General features: G+C 49.3%; 1 protein-coding gene across 1 annotated transcript in view; it reads right to left on the bottom strand.

The window, feature by feature from the left end:
• Positions 1–13,330, bottom strand: part of LOC139277472 (enhancer of filamentation 1-like) — a 142,552-nt gene that overhangs the window by 21,073 nt on the left and 108,149 nt on the right. The window lies entirely within an intron of this gene.

Genomic DNA, 13,330 nt, shown 5'->3' with positions numbered 1-13,330 from the left:
AATCTGTCGCAAACATGTGGATCAAACAAAAAGGAGATTCAGCAACCCTATAGAAGAAGCAGAGGAAGAACACGATATAGAGTTCACTCCACCATAGGTGACCGAACACCGGAACCAAAGGGAGGAGAGCCCAGTCACTGTGGGCAGTCCGGACAGGCCTGAGGCACTGCAAACAGCAGACACTCAGGCCAGCGCCCAACAACCGGAGCCCCAACTCAGGCGCTCTACAAGGGAGCGTAAACCACCAGAGAGACTCAACCTGTGATCCTAATAAGACTTTGGGGGGGGAGGTGATGTCATGTATTCAACCAGCATTGTAACCCATGTATAAACTGACCTAAGTTGTACACCGTGAGAACACTGACCACTAGGTGGGAGACACTCCTAACCTGGACCTTCAGGTATAAAAGGGGAAGCTCCACCCACCTTCATCACTTGAGTGCTAAGGAATAAAGGACAGGTCACAGACTGACCTTCTCTCAAGCATGGGCCTCTTGTGCATTTATACTCTGTAGTAAGGACGTATCAGACACTGTAACCCCTCCAGTGCTTTGTGGGTCTCATCATCCCTGAGCCACACCAGGAATGCCCCACGTTATGATTCTGGCCTTGGCTTCTCTCAGGTGTGGTGGACTTCAGCACAGCTCGACTACAACGAGGCGAGATCAGACAGGCGTCCTGCTCTTGCTCATTGCACAGCGCCCCCTGGTGGAAAGTACACCTTGGGTGAGACTCGTCCACCTGCTAACTCTCCTCCCCCATTAGATAGTCTCGTCGGCAGAAAACAAGCGCAGGCAGCGGAAGGAGTGTGCAGTAAACCAGACTCCTCACCCACCCTTTCCTCCAACCACTGTCTATCCCACCTGTGACAGAGACTGTAATTCCCATATTGGAGTGTCCAGTCACCTGAGAACTCACTTTTGGAATGGAAGCAAGTCTTCCTCGATTTCGAGGGACTGCTTATGATGATGAGACTACTGACACTCACTGTCAAAGCTCACACATTAACTCGGGCAAGATAAGCAGAGAGTGACTGCTGCCTGTAGAACCATGTGGCAGCAAGAGACACTGCCTGGTGAAGACGAGGTGGAGGGCAGAGAGAAAAAACACACAAGTGTCTCGTTGTAATGACTCAAGAGTCTGGTTACTGTAAACGCACTCAAGTGCAACCTGATCCATCTTTGTTCCAGCCCAAGAGTGCTAGTGTGACAAAGACACCCAGCTTATATACAGGTGATCGAGCACACATGCCGCATGTGTAAAGCCCGATGATCTTTTACCGCGGCACCCTCTGTTGTCTGGTGACCCCCAAGCATTAATACATAACAACATCCCTCTTTTAAAATCTTAACAACAGTCTTTTTACAAATTAAGACGGTCTGGGGCTTTCCTCTCAGGAGTTGATCGTCTTAGTTCAACTTTGGCTCTGGGCGAGCATTCTGAGTCCGGTGAGACTGAGGGCTGAGTAGCCGATCTGATGGGAGTGGTCATGACCACATCAGGGACTGAAGGTTCAGAGTCAGTAATGTCAGCAGGGTCCTCTGATGAGTGAACAATGGTTGGTTGGTCACTGACTGCACCTTTCTCACTCGGTTCCAGTTCATCCGTGTGCCGCAGTTTAACCTGGTCAACGTGTTTCCTGCATGTTTGCCCATTCTTGAGCATGACAATAAGTAGGGTTACCCTCCTTGGGTGCAACAGTGCCGGCGATCCACTTTGGCCCTTGACCATAGTTCAGTACATAAACTGGATCGTTGATTGAGATGTCACGTGACATGGCAACATGATCATGACACCATTGCTGACTTTGACATCTGTTTTCAACACGATCATTCATAGAAACATAGAAAATAGGTGCAGAAGTAGGCCATTCGGCCCTTCGAGCCTGCACCACAATTCAATAAGATCATGGCTGATCATTCCTTCAGTACCCCTTTCCTGCTTTCTCTCCATACCCCTTGATCCTTTTAGCCGTAAGGGCCATATCTAACTCCCTCTTGAATATATCCAATGAACTGGCATCAACAACTCTCTGCGGTAGGGAATTCCACAGGTTAACAACTCTCTGAGTGAAGAAGTTTCTCCTCATCTCAGTCCTAAATGGCCTACCCCTTATCCTAAGAGTGTGTCCCCTGGTTCTGGACTTCCCCATCATCGGGAACATTCTTCCCGCATCTAACCTGTCCCGTCCCGTCAGAATCTTATAAGTTTCTATGAGATCTCCTCTCATCCTTCTAAACTCCAGTGTATAAAGGCCCAGTTGATCCAGTCTCTCCTCATATGTCAGTCTTGCCATCACAGGAATCAGTCTGGTGAACCTTCGCTGCACTCCCTCAATAGCAAGAACGCCCTTCCTCAGATTAAGAGACCAAAACTGAACACAATATTCCAGGTGAGGCCTCACCAAGGCCCTGTACAACTGCAGTAAGACCTCCTTGCTCCTATACTCAAATCCCCCAGCTATGAAGGCCATTCAAATCAGGATGAACAAGAGAAAGCCTGGTCTTGAGATTTCTCTTCATCAGTAGTTCAGCAGGAGAAACCCCAGTAAGCGTATGCGGTCTTGACCTGGAACTGAGCAATATACGTGACAACTGTCTCTGCAGTGAACCCTGAGTTACACGTTTCATACTTTGCTTGATTGTTTGAATGGCATGCTCTGCTTGACCATTAGAAGCAGGCTTGAATGGATCTGATCTCACATGTCTGATGCCATTGAGTTTCATGAACTCCTGGAACCCAAGACTTCTGAAGTAAGATCCGTTGTCGCTCACAACAATGTCAGGCAAACCATGAGTAGCAAACATGATACGAAGGCTCTCAATGGTAGCTGTAGATGTGCTGGATGACATAATAACACATTCTACCCACTTAGAATATGCATCTATTATGACAAAAAACATTTTTCCTAGGAACGGGCCCGCAAAATCAATGTGGATCCTCGACCAGGATTTGGATGGCCACGACCAAAGACTCAGCGGAGATTCCGCTGGTACTTTACTTAGCTGCATGCAAGTCTTGCACTGATGCACGCATGATTCCAGATCAGAGTCCATTCCAGGCCACCATACATGAGACCTAGTAATGGACTTCTTCATGACAATACCAGGATGAGTGCTATGAAGTTCACGTACAAATTTTTCTCTACCTTTCTTAGGCATGATTACACGATTACCCCACAATAAACAGTCTGACTGAATGGACAGCTCATCCTTGAGACGGTTGTAAGGTTTGGTCTCCTCACGCATCTCCATAGGTATGGCAGACCAATCACCACTGAGTACACACCGTTTCACAACCGATAAAATAGGGTTATGGCTGGTCCAGATCCTAACTTGTTGAGCAGTGACAGGGGTTCCTTCACTCTCAAAAGCATCCATTACTAACAGTAAATCTGCAGATTGAGGCGTCTCCATCTCAGTTGTGGGTAAGGACAGACAACTCAGTGTATCGGCACAATTCTCAGTATCAGGTCTATGACGGATGATGTAATCCTAGGCAGACAATGTCAGTGCCCACCTTTGAATGCGAGACGATGCATTGGTATTAATACCTTTGTTTTCCACAAACAATGAAATGAGTGGCTTGTGATCCATTTCTCGCTCAAATCAAACAGGTACTGGTGCATTTTTTTTATCCCATACACACAGGCTAAAACTTCTTTCTCTACCAATACTGTAAGCTCTTTCCGCTTTAGACAGACTTCTCGAAGCATATGCAACAGATTGTAGCTTGCCCGATTCATATGCTTGTTGGAGTACGCAGCCAACCCCATATGATGAAGCATCACAGGCCAATACAAGACGCTTACACGGATCATAATGAACAAGCAACTTGTTTGAACATAGCAGATTCTTGGCTTTCTCAAAGGCTCTATCTTGAGATGCACCCCAGACCCAGTTGTCCCCTTTTTTTACTACAGTGGCTCTAGTAAAGTGCTCAATCTGGGTAAAAAATTACTAAAGCAGTTGAGTAGCCCAAGGAACGAATGCAGCTCCATCACATTCTGAGGCCTGGGTGCATTTTTGATGGTCTTGATTTTCGAATCAGTGGGCCTGATTCCATCAGCAGCAATCTTCCTCCCGAGTAATTCGACTTCAGGTGCCATGAATACACACTTCGAGCGTTTCAGCCCGAGTCCCACTTTGTCCAGATGCTGTAGGACTTTTTCAAGATTGTTCAGATGTTCAGCAGTGTCGTGACCTGTGACCAGAATGTCATCTTGAAACAATAAACTCTCCATTTTCCTCTGAAATATGGCTGTAGCCGAACGAATCCCAAAAGGACACCTGTTGTAGACAGTCCTTTATGGGTGTTGATGCAGGTGAGTTTCTTCGAAGTGTCGACAAGCTCCTAGGTCATATAGGCCGACGTCAGATCCAGTTTCGTGAATGACTTTCCACCAGCTAGCATGGTGAACAGGTCATCAGTCCTTGGTAACGGATACTGATCCTGTTTTGAAAATCGATTAATCGTAACCTTGTAGTCTCCACAAATCCTGATAGTGCCATCACTCTTCAACACAGGAACAATGGGACTAGCTCACTCATTGAACTCGACCGGTGATATGATCCCTTCGTGCTGGAGTCTGTCAAGCTCAATTTCAACTTTCTCCCTCATCATGTCCGGAACAGACTGAGCTTTGTGATAGACAGGCCTTGCATTGGAGTCCAGGTGAATCTGCACCTTGGCTCCCGTAAAATTGCCAATGCCCGGTTCAAACAAAGAAGGAAACTTTTTCAATACTTGAGCACACAAAGTATCATCCACCGAGGACAACATCTTGACTTCATTCCAGTTCAGTTTAATTTTCTCGAGCCAATTCCTGCCGAACAGCATTGGACCATTACCTGGGACGATCCATAATGGTAGCTCGTGAACCACACCGTCATATGACACCTTGATTGCTGCACTGCCGAGCACCGGTATGAGTTCCTCAGTGCAAGTACGCAACCTGGCATTGACTGGACTCAGCTTCAGTTTCACAGCCTTGGTGTCCCACAGCTTGTCGAATGTCCTTTGGCTCATTATCGACTGGCTCGCACCCGTGTCCAGCTCCATTGATACAGGCATGCCATTCAGCTTCGTATTAACGACTATTGGCTGGCTCTTGCTCAGGAACGAATACAGTCCATTCACTTCCTCCTCGGGTTGCGTATCCGGGTCATCACTGAACTGGTCCTCATCAACCTCGTGGTGAGCCGCACCACGCTTGCTCCGTTGTGGACACATCCTGTGAAGATGCCTCACTTTCAAACATCCATTTCATGAGTATTGTCTAAACCGACACTGATGAGGCCGATGATTGCCCCCACAATGCCAATAGGGTGAAATCTGGATCGAACCAGTTGGCAGGCTCTGAGCAGCTGCAGGTTTCGCATAAGCAGCTCTGCCCGAAGATGACGTCATCTTGTTTACAGTACTTGCCAAGGAATTCATCGATGACATCTGCCTCAAATTATCATCCGTTGTCATGCATGCCTGGGCAGTCATGATGGCCTTTTTCAAATCTAGCATCTCTGCAGCAATAGCTTCCTTAGGATTGCATCATGGTTGATGCCTATCACAAAGACATCATGTCTTCCAGCATGTTCCCGAACTTACACGGCTCAGCAGGACGTCGCAGGTCGGTGACAAATCCCGACAGGTCCTGGCCCTCAACACGAACATGTGTATAGAAACGGTAGCGTGATATGATGATCCCTTCTTTTGGCTTCAGATGGTTACCCACCAAAGTACACAATTCCTCGTACCCTTTTTCCGCCGGATGTACAGGCGAGAGAAGATTCTTCATGAGGCCATAAATTTCGGACCACAAACGGTGAGGAGAACTGCCCTGCGCTTAACTGCGTAAGCCTCTGCCTCCATGCCGTTAGCCACAAAATACTGATCCAGGCGGTCGACAAAATCCACCCAATCCTCACCCTCCACAAATCTCTCCAGGATTCTAACAGTGCTCATTGTGCATGCGAAGGTTCTTAAGTTACCTCGTCGCCAATTGTAATGACTCAAGAGTCTGGTTACTGTAAACTCATTCAGGTGCAACCTGATCCATCTTTATTCCAGCCCAAGAGTGCCAGCATGACAAAGACATCCAGCTTATATACAGATGACCAAGCACACATGCCACATGCATACAGCCCAATGACCTCTGACCACGTTGCTCTCTGGTGTCTGGTGACCCCCAAGCATTAATACACAACACTCGCTTTCACTTTTTAAAGAAAGAAAGAAAGCCTTGCATTTATTAGATGCCTTTCACAAACCCTGGACATCCCACAGCGCTTTACTACCAATTAAATACTTTTGAAGTGTAGTCACTGTTGTAATGTAGGAAACGCGGCAGCCGCTGTGTACGTACACAGCAAGCTCCTGCAAACAGCAATGTGATAATGACCAGATATTCTGTTTTTGTTATGTTGATTGAGGGATAAATATGGGTCAGGACGTCGGGGATAATTCCCCCGCTCTTCTTTACATCCACCTGAGAGGGCCTCAGTTTAATGTTTCCATTGAAAGACGGCACCTCCGACAGTGCAGCACTCCCTCAGCATTGCACTGGAGTGTCAGCCTAGATTTCTGTGCTGAACTCTCTGTAGTGGGATTTGAACCCACAGCCTTCTGCCTCAGAGGCGAGAGAGAGTGCTCCCTACTGAGCCACTTTGACACTTATGTTCATATTATTGATATATTTTCTCCCCCTTTGCTGAGCCTGGCTGAGACAAGTGGGACAAGCGGCCCATTCACAACTATCTGGCATCACCGAGAGCAGCGTGCAGCGGCATGCCACTGCAGGGAGCAGCGCGTGCTGCTGCAGGAGGGCGACGGCTGACTGCAGTGTGGACAGGTACAGCAGGAGTGGCGAGGTCAGGATGATGGAGCGGCAAGAGTTCGTAGAGGGATGTGATCGGGGCCCAGGAGAGGCGAGAGTTCGGGGCCCAGAAGAGGAGAGGACCCAGGGGCAGCACGGGCCAGCCCACACTGCTATATGTGTGCGCACTAGGTCTGTGCAGCAGAGCAGGTCTCCAGTTAGTCTTGGGTAATCCTTGCCACTGGACCAAGACCTAGCTCTGTCAAGCCCATGTGGTGGCTGGTGTGCAACCGCCACCACACGTTAAAAAAAGATCCACGCACAGGCATCTTCCACCCTTCAGGATGTAGTTCGGGATCCGGAATTTCATTGTAACACCTTTGAACTCATTCCGTTCTCGGCGTGGAAGCAAGACATCCTCGTTTCGAAGGACCGCCTGTGATGATCCGCAGCCATTAAGATAGGAGGTGTGGAAGGCAGCATGAGGTGGCTCACTGTGCAGATTTTCCTGGCTGGGGTGGTCTCCTTCACTCACCACCACAGACACAGGCCTGCATTCGGGTCACCAACTCTGATTGGACATATTCCTGGAGGCTTCATCAAATGGCCTCACGCTAGGAATGCCAATCCTCCAGGATTGTCCTGGACGCTAGTTAATCTCCAGGATACTCCTGCATGCAACCCAAGAGAAAAATCATAGGGACGTTAAAAAATATTGTGTGTTCTTTTTTTTAATTTTCTTTGAACACTTGTGTTTATTAATTTTAAAAAAACATTGGTGGGGAGAGGGAAAGGCTGTTCAACTGACAGTCAAGAACCAACCAATCAAGTACAGGGTACTAGAGAATCTATTCTCTTTCCAATTGGCTGGGAAGGCAGAGCGCTGCGAGGATGGCCAACCAATGGCGGGAGTGTGGAGGCGGGGCCGATGGAGGCCGGAGGTCATGTGATGAAACATCCAGGAATGTGTCCAATTAGACTTGGTGACCCTATCAACGGTCCCGCCCCCACACTCCCGCCATTGGCCGCCTGATATATCCATCCTCTCAGTGCTCCGCCTTCCCATAGCACGTATGATGCCAACAGGCTCTTCGTGACCCGGTTGGGTGATTGTTGAGTGTCCTTCGGCCTTTTTTCCCCCCAATGTTTTTACAACTAATAAACAAAAGTGTTCAAAGGAAAATGAAAGATGCATTTTATTTTTCTACTGAATCTTTAATTTCCGGGAGACTCCCGGACAATCTCGGACAGTTAGCAACCCTTGCCTGCACCCTGCATGTTGGAGCAGCAACTGAATAGATCCTGGTTGTTAAGTGTAACGTTTAAAGTCACTAAAAATTGTCGGGTGAATTGCAGATACACCAAAGAGCCCTATTCAGAGTGGGACTGCGACAGTCAGTGCCTTCAAACTCTCCACATTGGTGAGCTTGTGCGGAGGTTCCTGGTTGCTAAGGAGACGGACGCAGGACAATGGAATATTCTGGTCTGTGCTGTGAATTGCTCCTTGCCTCTGTTAGAAGGAGGCGACAAGAGTCTGAGGCACTGCATGAATCTGAACAAGATGGCATTGTGTGCGCTGCCAGGGTGACTGAGAGCCTGGACAGAGGCCTAACTCCTGTGCTTTGTGGGCCCTCGGAGCCGCACTGTATGACAGAGCTGCTCTCTTTTGTTTGCTCGTTTAACTATCGGGGCTTTAGGCAGTGTTTTAGAGCACAGGGTGCAAGAATGCTGGTGGAAATGAAAGTGCTCACGAACCTCAAAAAAAACATTCATAAATCAGCATTGAAAAGGAGGCCTCCCCTCCCCCAAACCCCTGCCACCACCACCCTTGGGTTCCCGCAGCTTCTGTACATTTGGCTGTGCGTACAATGGATGATTTGTGCAGTCTCTCAGTCTGCTCAGTGAGTGACCAACAATGGCAGGACTGCGAGCCAAATCCACACAGGCATTGGTTGGCATTGGGAGGAGGTCACAACTGGCTTTGAACATTTTGCTTTGGACGGGTTTGGATAAGGATATGAGGAAAAGCCACCTAGCACATCCAGCTGGTCCCAACACACAGGTTGCCATCCCACGGGACTAGTACTGGGGCCCAGGAGAGGCACGGGTTCAGAACCAGGAGAGGTGCGAGTTCAGGGCCCAGGGGCAGCACGGGCCCAGCCCACACTGCGATATGTGTGCGCACAAGGACCGTGCAGCAGAGCAGGTCTCCAGTCGTCTTGGTTAATCCTTGCCACTGGAACAAGACCTAGCTCTGTCAAGCCCGTGTGGTGGCTGGTGTGCAACGGCCACCACACGTTAAAAAAATCCACGCACAGACATCTTCCACCCTGCACTATGTAGTTCGGGGCCTGGAATATTAGGTTCTTCATTAAAACACCTATGAACAAGTCATCCTCGCTTTGAGGGACTGCCTATAATGATAACTGTCATCATCTCCTGCTCAAAGGATTCCTTTGGTCTGTCAGAACCCTCAGCTGGACAGGAGCAGGGCCAGTGACTTTGATTCAATCCACTGGGTAAAGTGGGCCAGTGGCTCAGTCTCTCTCCTGCTACCGTTTCAGGTTGACAAGAGTCTGCATCAACGAGGCCGCGTAACCCATAATGCTCAGGGTGAGTGAAACCGCTCCATCAACTCAAGTGACCATAGACTGGTTTCACTGCTAACCTCAGATCTCAATTGTAATGTATTTGCTTCATGGGCTCTTTGCTTAAGAATTCATAGCAACAGATTGCTATTAAGAACTAGTTGGTTTATTAGCAAAATCATCATCATCATCTTAGGCAGTCCCTCGAAATCCAGGAAGACTTGCTTCCACTCTAGAAGTGAGTTCTCAGGTGACTGAACAGTTCAATATGGGAATTATAGTCTCTGTCACAGATGGAACAGATAGTCATTGATGGAAAAGGTGGGTGGGGAGCCTGGTTTGCCGCACGCTCTTTCCGTTGCCTGCGCTTGATTTCTGCATGCTCTCGGCGACGAGACTCGAGGTGCTCAGCGCCCTCCCGGATGCTCTTCCTCCACTTAGGGCGGTCTTGGGCAAGGGACTCCCAGGTGTCAGTGGGGATGTTGCACTTTATCAGGGAGGCTTTGAGGGTGTCCTTGAAACGTTACCTCTGCCCTTGGGCTGGGGCTCGCTTGCTATGTAGTTTCGAGTAGAGCGCTTGTTTAGGGAGTCTCGTGTCGTGCATGCGGACGATGTGGCCTGCCCAATGGAGCTGGTCAAGTGTGGTTAGTGCTTCGATGTTGGGGATGTCGGTCTGATTGAGAACACTGACTGTGCGTCTGTCCTCCCAGTGGATTTGCAGGATCTTGGGAAGCAGCGCTGGTGGTATTTCTCCAGTGCTTTGATGTGTCTACTATATATGGTCCATGTCTCTGAGCCATGTAGGAGGGCAGGTATCACTGCTGCCCTGTAGCTTGGTGCCAGATTTGAGGCCCTGGTCTTCAAACGCTCTCATCGTCAGGTGGCCAAAGGCTACGCTGAAGCACTGGAGGCGATGTTGGATCTCGTCGTCAATGTCTGCCCTTGCTGATAGTAGGCTCCCGAGGTATGGAAAATGGTTCACGTTGTCCATGGCCGCGCCGTGGATGTTGATGACCGGGGAGCAGTGCTGTGTGGCGGGGTCAGGTTGGTGGAGGACCTTTATCTTACGGATGTTTAGTGTAAGGCTCATGCTTTCATCCTCATGGGTAGTCCCTCGGAATCGAGGAAGACTTGCTTCCACTCCCTGAGTGAGTTCTTTGATGGCTGAACAGTCCGATACGAGAGCCACAGACCCTGTCACAGGTGGAATAGGCATTCATTGAGGGAAAGGGTCGGTGGTGCTGGTTTGCCGCGCGCTCCTTCCACTGCCTGCGCTTGGCCTCTTCACACTCTTTGCGTTGAGACTCGAAGAGCTCAATGCCCTCCCGGATGCACTTTCTCCACCTCGGGCAGTCTTCGGCCAGGGTCTCCCAGGTGTCAATGGTGATGTCGCACTTTACCAGGGAGGCTTTGAGCGTGTGCTTATAACGTTTCCGCTGTCCTCCTTTGGCTCGTTTACCATGAAGGAGCTCCGCATAAAGTATTTGCTTAGGGAGTCTCGTATCTAGCATGCGAACTATGTGGCCTGCCCAGCAAAGCTGATCGAGTGTGGTCAGTGCTTCAATACTGGGGATGTTAGCCTAGTCAAGGACACTGATGTTGGTCTGCCTCATCTGCCTCGGTGAAGATGCTGACGATGGCTTGGAGTTCAGCCTCTGAGTGTGCGCAGACGCAAGCGTCGTCCGCGTACTGTAGTTCAACGACAGGGGATGGGACGACCTTGGATCTAGCCTGGAGGCGACGAAGGTGGAACAGGTTCCCATTGGTTCTATAGTTTCGTTCCACTCCAGCAGGGAGCTTGTTGAGAGTGAGATGGCAAAATGGTATTAGCAAAAGGTTTAACAATCACACTACACATTACCAGTTCATCCACCAGGCTCACAGCCACCTGCCTCATCGTGGATCCCCTGAACCCAACTGGCTGGGGTTTTATTGAGTCTTGTAAACATCACGTGACTGGCTAAGCCACTCATAACTCAACAGCTCTATCAACCTGTGAACATGCCCACAGGCACCTACATTACAGGAATAAATCCCTGCTGCACCCTGGCTGAGATCGGACCTGGACCTTCTGGTCAGACGCCCAGCTGGAGTACTGCATTTTGTTCTGGGTGCTGCATATCAGGAAGGATATATTGGCCTTGGAAGGGGTGCAGTGCAGATTCACCAGAAAGTTACTGGGGCTTAGAGGATTAAATTATGAGGACAGGTTGTATAAACCAGGCTTGTATTCCCTTGAGTATAGAAGGTTGATCGAGATGTTTAAAATCTTAAAAGGCTTTGATAGGGTAGATGCAGGGAAATTGATACAAAGTGCTTCCTGATTTCGCTCCTAAATCACTTAGCTCTAATTTTGATAGCATTTTTTCACACAAAGGGTGGGAACTCCCTCCCCAAAAGGCTATGGATCTTGGGTCAATTTGAGCAATCCAGACTGTGTCATAAGAAAACGTAACTCACTGCAGTTGAAAGGAAGTTATCGCTCCAAGTACTCTGTGTACGAATCATTGATAAAGAAGCTGTTTCGAACAGTATCAATGAGCAGTGACTGAGGGTTAACAGCGGAGCCCTCAGTCCTGCAGTGGCGTTTAACCCGAGGGGCAGTCAGACACTCTGCCTGGTTTGTATGTGAGGGATTGGAGCTCGGGCAGTAAAAGGATGTGTACTAGTTGGCCCCAGATATTCCTAGCTGCCTCCGAGAGTAGATGGTGCACACAAGACTGTGCTTCGGGGTTTTATTACAATGGAAAAGCCTTCAGTGGCAGATTTGTATACATCTAACCCCAGAATATCATCATTGGAGTCGAGGATGACTTGCTTCCACACTAGAAATGAGTTCTCAGGAGACTGAAGAGTCCAATGCGGGACCTACAGTCTCTGTCACAGGTGGGGCAAATGGTAGTTGAAGGAACAGATGGGTGGGGGGGCCTGGGTTGCTACGCGCTCCTTCCGCTGTCGACGCTTGGCTTCAGCTTGCTCTCGGTGAAGAGACTCAAGGTTTTCGAGGTTGCCTGAGGAAGAGAGTGTTTGAAGACCAGGACCTCAAACCCGGCACCAAGCTCATGGTCTACAGAGCAATGGTGATACCTGCCCTCCTATATGACTCAGAGACATGGACTATGTACAGCAGGTACCTCAAAACACTGGAGAAGTACCACCAACACTGCCTCCACAAGATCCTGCAAATCCATTGGCAGGGTAGGCGCACCAATGTCAGCGTTCTCGCTCAGGCCAATATCCCCAGCATCGAAGCACTGACTACACTCGACCAGCTCCGTTGGGCGGGCCACATTACCTGCATGCCCGACACGAGACTCCCAAAACAAGCGCTCTACTTGGAACTCCTACATGGCAAGTGAGCCCCAGGTGGGCAGAGGAAATGCTTCAAGGACACCCTCAAAGCCTCCTTTAAAAATTGTAACATCCCCACCGACACCTGGGAGTCCCTGGCCCAAGACCGCCCAAAGTGGAGGAAAAGCATCCGGGAGGGTGCTGAACACCCAGGTTATACAGGGCCCTTTGAAACCTCCTGCTTCATCTCCATTAAATACAGTGAGACCGCTGGGATTCTTCAAGGACACGACACTAATGAAGATGTTTGTGTTTCCCATCAGAACCAAGTGTAAACAGCTCTAAATCAGGGGCGGCTAACCCTGGCTCCAGGCTCATGTCGGGCCCCGAATCCTGGAGGCCCTCGAAGTCTGGCCTATTCCATGTGTATCAGTTACTGCTTTGTCCTATTTCAAATTGTAGGATTGATCAGAAAGAACTGTTCTTAATGCTGTTGCTTCATTGTTGTGGATTCAAATCCCACACCAGGGCCTTGAGCACATAAATCTAGACTGACACTCCAGTGCAGTGCTGAGGGAGCGCTGCACTGTCGGAGGTGCCGTCTTTCAGATGAGACGTTAAACCGAGGCCCCGTCTGCTC

This window comes from Pristiophorus japonicus, chromosome 12 (assembly GCF_044704955.1).
Source record: "Pristiophorus japonicus isolate sPriJap1 chromosome 12, sPriJap1.hap1, whole genome shotgun sequence".
Classification (NCBI taxonomy): domain Eukaryota; kingdom Metazoa; phylum Chordata; class Chondrichthyes; family Pristiophoridae; genus Pristiophorus; species Pristiophorus japonicus.
Note: the sequence above shows the minus strand (reverse complement) of the source record. Positions and strands in the feature narration are given on the sequence as shown.